Source organism: Brachyistius frenatus, unplaced genomic scaffold, assembly GCF_029030835.1.
Source record: "Brachyistius frenatus isolate BFR_SWC_R1_liver_20210118 unplaced genomic scaffold, ASM2903083v1 Contig_90, whole genome shotgun sequence".
Taxonomy (NCBI): Eukaryota; Metazoa; Chordata; class Actinopteri; family Embiotocidae; genus Brachyistius; species Brachyistius frenatus.
The window spans coordinates 1,610,001-1,618,403 of NW_027210689.1; the positions used below are offsets into that span (position 1 = coordinate 1,610,001).

Sequence of the window (8,403 nt, forward strand, 5' to 3'; positions counted from 1 at the left end):
AGGCAACCTTGTGATCAATAAAGATTAGTTATGTGTAGAGAATCAGCAACTGATCAAACCTGTGAGAAAAGTTCAGGTTTACAGACTTTCTGTCCTGTGAACTGAATCCGTCCCTTCAGTTTCACCGAGATGTTTTCTGATAGTTGTGATCAAAAGAGCTTCATTTAAAGTTGTGATGCCATTTGCAAAGTTTACAAAATATTTTTGAGATAAAATTGCCGAAATTGTTATAAATTGTGATTTTTCATAAATATAGAGGGATGTGTAATAATTTCCTATGATAATGAGCACCAAGAAAATGTGATGATTCTAAGATTATTACCCATTAAACCCTCTTTTGCCCGAGGCAGTCGGTTCATTGGACCAGCGGAGGCTAAGCTCCGCCCACCTATACAGAAAACTGCACTCCAGGCATGTCAATCAAAGCAGGCACGCCCCCCACCCAAACACTGAAGCCAAATATCTTACTGATTGTAGCCAACCCCTAGTGGTCCTCAGTGGTATTACACCTGAAGGTCCGTCCACTTTTCAGACCCGGAGACTACGAACATTTTTAGGAGTAAAGTCTATGGATTTGCCCTTTTGGTTTCGGCCAAGCAGCCTGTGGTTTGTGTCAAGGATTAGAGGAGAGGTTAAACAGCTGCTGACTGTAAATGAGGATTTATTTCTGTTGATGAAGCAGGTTTCTCATTTGGAACGGCTTACTTTTGTGCTGCCAATGTCTTCAGCTGAGCTTCTGTTGAGGAACTTTAACGTGGAGAATTAAACTCATGCAAATTGTTTTAATTGTTCTGCCTGAATGTGGAAAAAATGGACGAGGGCAGCTCCACATACATTACTAGTTATTTAATGTTACATTCAGTCGCTGCATGGACGTGTAGTCGTTCCTCCCCAGACACGCAGAGAACACAATGCCTCATCATTTTAGGCGCTCACAGTCAACCTTCGCTGTCCTGCAGCTGCATGTGTCGGTTTGTTGTAAACCTTCATCTCTGCATCCGTACGCTCGGCTCAGTGAGTGACGCAGTCCAGCAAAACACCACCGAGGAACAGGAAAAAGACAGTCGGGTTGGAGGAGACACAGCCGCTCCGACTCAGACTGTGTGACAGTCACATTCACCTAATGGCCTTCACTGAGAGATTGCAACAACCAGCCCATAAAATAAGACCCTGAGACGTGTTTGAAAGCTCCAGAAATAACAAGCATGAGGTTTTTTTTTGTTTTTCTTTTAAACAAATTGTTTCCATGGGAATGAAATGTGACACTTCGCGAAGCACAGAACTGAAAAGAGCAGAATAAGCCTCAGTCTGAACACTGGAGGTAAAAGTCCGCCCTTAAAGCTCTTACATAACTAATGGACTGGCCCTTGACCTCCAAGGTCCGACCTCCTGGCATTAATAAAAAACCACGCTGCATGATCGAGTTTGCAAGCAAATCCCTCCAGCCAGACTCCCAGCAGCTGGAGCGACGTGGGGGCCGGAGGTATTAAACTGGATCCACTGCACTACGATGCCGACCCATTCTTTTTGGAGAGTCTCATACTGGCACACATGAAAGAAACTTCAGTATTCCATATTTTTCTGGGCCCAAAGATGCCTCGTCTATTTCACCGCCAGAATTAAAAAGGTGATATTTTATTTTCAGAGGAGCTAATGGCTTGAATTCATGTTCAGTAATGCGATGCGTTGGATGACGGGAAAAGAAAGAGCCATCAAGGTCTATTCATCTCCCCACAGATCTACAGACAGCATCTGCCGAGGTGTGCCAGAGTTCAGTGCCTCAAAAACTGTCAAATCTTCACAGACTGGTTTGCCGTGATTCACTGCAGCATTTTCAAACGAGAGGAATCGGTGATGATGTGTCACCTACCAAACCGACACTCTGTGTAACTGAACACCTGCCAACCCTGTAGCGAGAAGGATCCGTTCTTATGTGCAGCTTGTTATCTTTCAAAGCACCGAGGTAGTTTACATACCGAGCAGCTGGAGGACGTCAGCGAGAGGTGAAAAAAATTTCAGGGCGACATATTCACACATCCTGCAGAGTGATGTCCTTTAAGTAGTCTGCAATGTCTTATAAGTGAGAGTATCGAATATTCTGCTTTCATTTAAAACTGAGACTGTTTATAAAAGTGTTTGTAGCTTCCAGGACTGAAAAACAAGCCTGATGCAGAAATTAGGGTGCAATACCACCGAGTGCCACTAGAGGTCGGCTCCAAAAAGCCTCCGGCTCCATAGACTCCCATTCAACTTCTCTCATCAAATACAAAGTGAATCAAATGTGTCCATCAGTTATCTCGGTGTTGTTAGCTAAAGTCACTCCTTATTAGTTTTCTGGAGGTCCATCTGAAAATAATCCCTCATTCATTAGAAAAGAAGATTCAAGAAGACCTGTTTTTGGGGGCGTGTCTGTTTGATTGACAGGCCTGTGGTGCGGTCAGGTTACAGCTATCGGTGGGCGGGACGTAGTATCGTCAGGTTTCGAATCAGATCGGTCAGATCCACCACTGGCTCCTCCCCCAGCTCGTCCAAATATGGTCACTTCCTGCTCCAAACCGCTCCGAACTAGCAAAGATGGTGACGGACAGAATCTGAACTGGAGGCTTCATAACGTTCACAAACCAACGATGACATCACTGATGGTTGACGCTCGATAACAATCCACATATCCTGCACTGAACTGTTTTGTTCTGATGCTGACATCTCCACAGCAACAAGTTGGTGCCTGTGTGATATAATAACAGTATATCCTACCACTCATGTATGAACACAGACAATATAATGCTGAGGAAATCCCCAACAGCTTCTTCTTCTTCTGCTGGCTCCTTAAAGTTAGCCAAAAAACTAACAGCAGCACCGTGGAGTTTATGAGGTCATATGTTAGACACGCTACCATGGCGACACTGCTAACCAGCATCAAGAAGCCTTTTAAACAGCATGAAGCATCTCTGGATGTCCCAGTTCTTTGGGCAAAGATGGCAAAGTCACAGAGTTTGCTGAGATATTTCCCAAATCCAAGGAACACTGTGCACTGAGGGACCGTCGTTGATTTGTACCAGTACTAAACTCTTAGCACCATGGCGCCAACCGGCTCTGTTTTCACTATCTGGTTGTCATTCATCTTTTCCCTGCATCTAGTAATTCACTACTGATGATGTGCTGTTTGTGACGTGCGACTGCACTATTGTCGCGTCTACCTTCTCTAAACTGTGAGTACACAGGTCTGGCTTTGCTCCACATGGACTTGCTTCTGGTCGCTGCATCCTACAAGGTGTAGAAACTACTGGAGAAGCCCTGAACCAATCAGCATTGACCACCACATGCACAGAAACTCTACCACTGCTGCAACTCACTCAGCCACCCATACTGGTCTCTGATTGGTCCGCCCTTGAAGGTGGCTGTGCAAACGCCAACAGGGTGTACAGCAGACAACTGAAGCTTGAGCAATATGTAAGCTATGTAGCCACTTGGTAACTGTTACAGGGGGAAAAGAAACCCCGGCAGCTCATGTCACGTCGGAACAATTGCAAACTAATGGACAACCCACCAGATCCTGACATTGGATCAAGTGGCTTGAAACAGTCCAGATTGGCTTCACAATTGGAAGAGAAATGGAAATCTGTATTTATGCAATAGAAAGTTAAACACTTTCACTGTCGGTGTAAACGCTGTCAGCTGTATTTCTACACCCACTGCTCTCAACACAGAAATCACCAACCATAAATCAACCTTTAATTCTTCCTTCATCCCAGTCAACAGCAGTTACCAGGGAGCCATCATCACGTTGTAATTTCTATCAAGTAAATGGATGAATGAGACACCGAAGGGGGCCTGAGCAGCACCAGTCTCGCTCCCTGTCAGTCCAAACAACATCCATCCCAACATCCCGTTGGATCTACCTGAGTTGGCGTGTTGAGCTTTTGGATCATTTAAAGTTAAACAGCCTCCAAAAGGTTTGTGTTGTTATCGAGGTAACTTCAGGTTTGACTCTCGTTTTTCAGTTCTAAAACCGATGGTTTACTTCTACCGGGATACATCGCCATGGTAACAAACTAAACCTGCTCTGGGGTGGGTTAATGCTGCGTTCAGAAACAACTGGGAAACGATAAAAGGTTTGGACCTCGGATTGGGAAAATACACCTGAACGTCTATCGAAGGAAGAGAAATACTCTCAGCGTCACTTCACGGTTAACTTGTGTCATAATCATCACACATTTAAATTAGTATTGTGACCTTGAATGACACTTAACAAATTCATTTCAAGCATTTTTAAATCGTCTTCCTATTCTTGGCTTTTAGTTGTTTGGAGATGGACACACGGCAGGATTAGTGCTACCGGTTAATAAATTACTGATTATTTGTTTAGTAAATGTGTTTCAAATATTGTCAGGAAGAACTTACAGTATCATACTGGGGTTAGAAATATCCCAACCGCGTGTTTATTGATCCATTAACGTCGATTCATTTTCATGTTCGGGCAACAGAACATGCCGGCTGCTGCATGTTTGCTATTCATGCCAGAACAAAAATGGCATCATGAGATTTCCCACTTTGTAAAGCCTCCGTAGCTTAATAGCAGGATCTGACATGTTGTATTGTTTAAAATCATATTGATATCAATTTAAACATATATATGTCTTGATGAAAGGCAATAACAACAACAACTTGTTGACCTATGATGTCATACTGTAATGGGACGTAAACGGAATGACGGTTATATTTTATACAGAACCTCAGTGAGCAAATGTTAATGTTGCCAAACTGAAGAAATAACATGATGATAAGATGATTTTCGTTTCATTTTTCCAGAATTAAAGACAAAATTGTTACGTTTACGCTGACATGTGAAACTACAACAGAGACTTTGTAGCAATTGTATGGTCTTGATATATATATTTTTTTAAACAAAACAAAACAAACAAACAAACAAAAACAAAACAAAACAAAACAAAAATATATATATATATTATTATTTTTGTTGTTGTTGATATTTTCAACACATACTCGGCATATTGCCGTAAGTCATCACATCCCTCCCTGCAGGAGCTGGGCACCCTGCGGGGCCCCAGTAAGTCCCGGGGGGGTCATTCAGGACCCATCACATCTACACACCAGCACCACTAAATAAATAACACACACACAGCATCAATCTCACCACTGTGCTGCTGCATTTAATGCACACAACAGCACACATTCTGCCTGGAGTTTACATACTTCTAAGCCGTGTTAATATATTTTATATTAGTTTACTTATTTTATGGATCCTCACAGCCAAAGCAGTAATGACTGACAGCAAACACCTGGGAACCTGAAGGTATTATGGTCTGGCTACAGGTCTGGCTTGTTTTCTTCACCTGCACGCCCCCCTTTTTTGGGACATGTGTATGATGGCCGACACACACATCAGCCATCACCTTAGACTGGCCGCTGCAATCTCTAAAAGTAAACGCATAATCTCCACATGTTCCAGCATCTATAATAACATACTATTTATTACGCCAGATAAAGATTCAGTAGGTCCCAGTACACACTTTGTGAAATGCAGTTTGCCAAAAAGTACCAGGATGTCCTACTACATCAGGTCCTATTTTGCAGTCTGCAGGCCAGCATGCTACTCTGGATGTTCAGACCCACAGAGAGGCGGTCAAAGTTCAAGTAGAGTGTCTCAGTCGTACACATACTACATGCAACAGTACATACTTTGTAAGAGTAGCTGCAGTACATACTGAAAGTAAAACGAAAAAGAATGCAATTTGAAATGAGTAGGTTTCCTTTTAATGTCTCTTCTTCTTCTTTTTGTGGGCGGAGCATCAGCGATGTGACATATCTTCCGCTGCAGAGGATTGTGGGTCAGAACATCCAGAATATCACACTGACCTGCAGACCGCAGAATACAACCGGATGTAGTAGAACATCCTGGTACTTTTAGTATACTATGTTTAACATACTATGTACTGGGACATACTAAATCTGTTTCTGGCATACTAGATAGTATGTTAGTTTGGATACTTAAATACCAAAAAGTACCAGGATGTTCTACTCCATTCTGTCTATTCTGCAGTCTGCAGGTCAGCATGGTACTCTGGATGATTGGTGGCACTGATGCGCCGCCCACAAAAAGAAGAAGAAGAAGAAGAAGAAGAGGCATTAAAAGGAAGTGTACTCATTTCAATCCTTTTTTTCTTTTTACTTCAAACGTGGCCCTAGGATACACCAAGAGGGTCAAAGTTCAAGGTGCATTGTTATGATGCAGTAGTATGTCCCAGTTGTACACACATACTACATGCAACAGTACATACTCTGTAAGTGGAGCTGCAGTACGTACTTAAAGTAAAAAAGAAAAAGTATGCGATTCAGATTGCAGTCAAAATGTCCTGAGACAGACAACATGGCTGCTGAAACACACTTTGAGTGCAAAATGCAGATGACATGAAATACTCAGGAACACCATGAAAACACAGCGCTGGGCTACTGGGGCTTTGTGCTGGTAGTACGTCCTGTTCGGTGTCCAGTCATCCACCGAACCATCAGTGCGGAGGAAACACTGCTGCTCTGTTACCGTCTGGCTGTCAGCTGCTAGTTGTGCTGTTAGTTAGCTGGTAGCCGGTGAGTTACCCAGTTTAGCTGCAGTGTAATGGGTCCGGTTCGGTAGCTAGTTAGCTGTCAGGTGTCCGTTAGCGAGCTAAAGCGCCAACTGATCAGAAAGAGTCTCTTTAAGTTTAGCGACGACGTGAAGCACAAAATGTCACCAGCAACAAAACCTCTAACTGTCTGAGCAGATCCTTCATGGACGGTCACGCACAGACACGCACGCACCCTCCCTCCCCCATAAACCCCACGGTACCGTAGATGTCGGCGGGTCTTCCAAGAACGGGTATTAGCGCAGAGGTCGCCTCCTCCCGGCTCCGGTTTCCTGCACCGCGGCTCAGTGTGGTCCCCCCCCCCACCCCCCACCCCCCGCCGCTCGCGCAGCTCTTCTGCGTCTTTATTTCACACGAAAAAGAAAGGCGCAAATCGAGCGAGCAGGACGCGTCTCGCCTCTCACCGTGTCACCTCCTCCATGTTTACGGTGCGCCTCGCTCCCTCGCTCCTTCCCTCTCGCGCGCTCTCTCCACCGCCACCAACAACAACATTATTGACGTCCTCTTTCTGCCACGTGACCAGTCTGCTGGGGCTAAAAATAGACTCAATAGAAACCAACGGAGGCGGACAGACGAGGCAGAGGAAGACAGGCGGACACGGACTGTAGATATACAGTATGTAGATATACAGTGTATAGATATACAGTGTATAGATACAATGTGAAGATATACAGTGTGTAGATATACAGTGTGTAGATACAGTGTGAAGATATACAGTGTGTAGATACAGTGTGTAGATAGAGTGTGAAGATATACAGTGTGAAGATATACAGTGTGTAGATACAGTGTGTAGATAGAGTGTGAAGATATACAGTGTGAAGATATACAGTGTGTAGATAGAGCGTGTAGATATAGTGTGATGATATACAGTGTGTAGATACAGTGTGAAGATATACAGTGTGAATATATACAGTGTGTAGATACAGTGTGAAGATATACAGTGTGAAGATATACAGTGTGTAGATAGAGTGTGTAGATATAGTGTGACGATATACAGTGTGTAGATACAGTGTGTAGATAAAGTGTGTAGAAATACAGTGTGTAGATACAGTGTGAAGATATACAGTGTGAAGATATACAGTGTGAAGATATACAGTGTGTAGATATACAGTGTGAAGATATACAGTGTGTAGATAGAGTGTGAAGATAGAGTGTGAAGATATACAGTGTGAAGATATACAGTGTGTAGATAGAGCGTGTAGATATAGTGTGATGATATACAGTGTGTAGATACAGTGTGAAGATATACAGTGTGAAGATATACAGTGTGTAGATAGAGTGTGTAGATATAGTGTGACGATATACAGTGTGTAGATACAGTGTGTAGATAAAGTGTGTAGAAATACAGTGTGTAGATACAGTGTGAAGATATACAGTGAGAAGATATACAGTGTGAAGATATACAGTGTGAAGATATACAGTGTGTAGATATACAGTGTGAAGATATACAGTGTGTAGATAGAGTGTGAAGATATACAGTGTGAAGATATACAGTGTGAAGATATACAGTGTGAAGATATACAGTGTGTAGATAGAGTGTGAAGATATACAGTGTGAAGATATACAGTGTGTAGATAGAGTGTGTAGATATAGTGTGACGATATACAGTGTGTAGATAGAGTGTGACGATATACAGTGTGTAGATAGAGTGTGAAGATATACAGTGTGAAGATATACAGTGTGTAGATAGAGTGTGAAGATATACAGTGTGAAGATATACAGTGTGTAGATAGAGTGTGTAGATATAGTGTGACGATATACA

At 43.0% G+C, this 8,403-nt stretch overlaps 1 protein-coding gene across 3 annotated transcripts in view; it reads right to left on the reverse strand.

Moving 5' to 3' along the window:
- hdac5 (histone deacetylase 5) overlaps positions 1-7,126 on the reverse strand; it is a 50,818-nt gene extending 43,692 nt beyond the window's left edge. For 2 of the 3 annotated variants that reach the window (XM_069710205.1, XM_069710202.1), the window contains exon 1: positions 6,845-7,033. The gene's annotated coding sequence lies outside the window, so the exon portion shown is untranslated. The other variant, XM_069710203.1, reaches the window with a different exon arrangement.
- Positions 7,127-8,403: the final 1,277 nt, after the last annotated feature.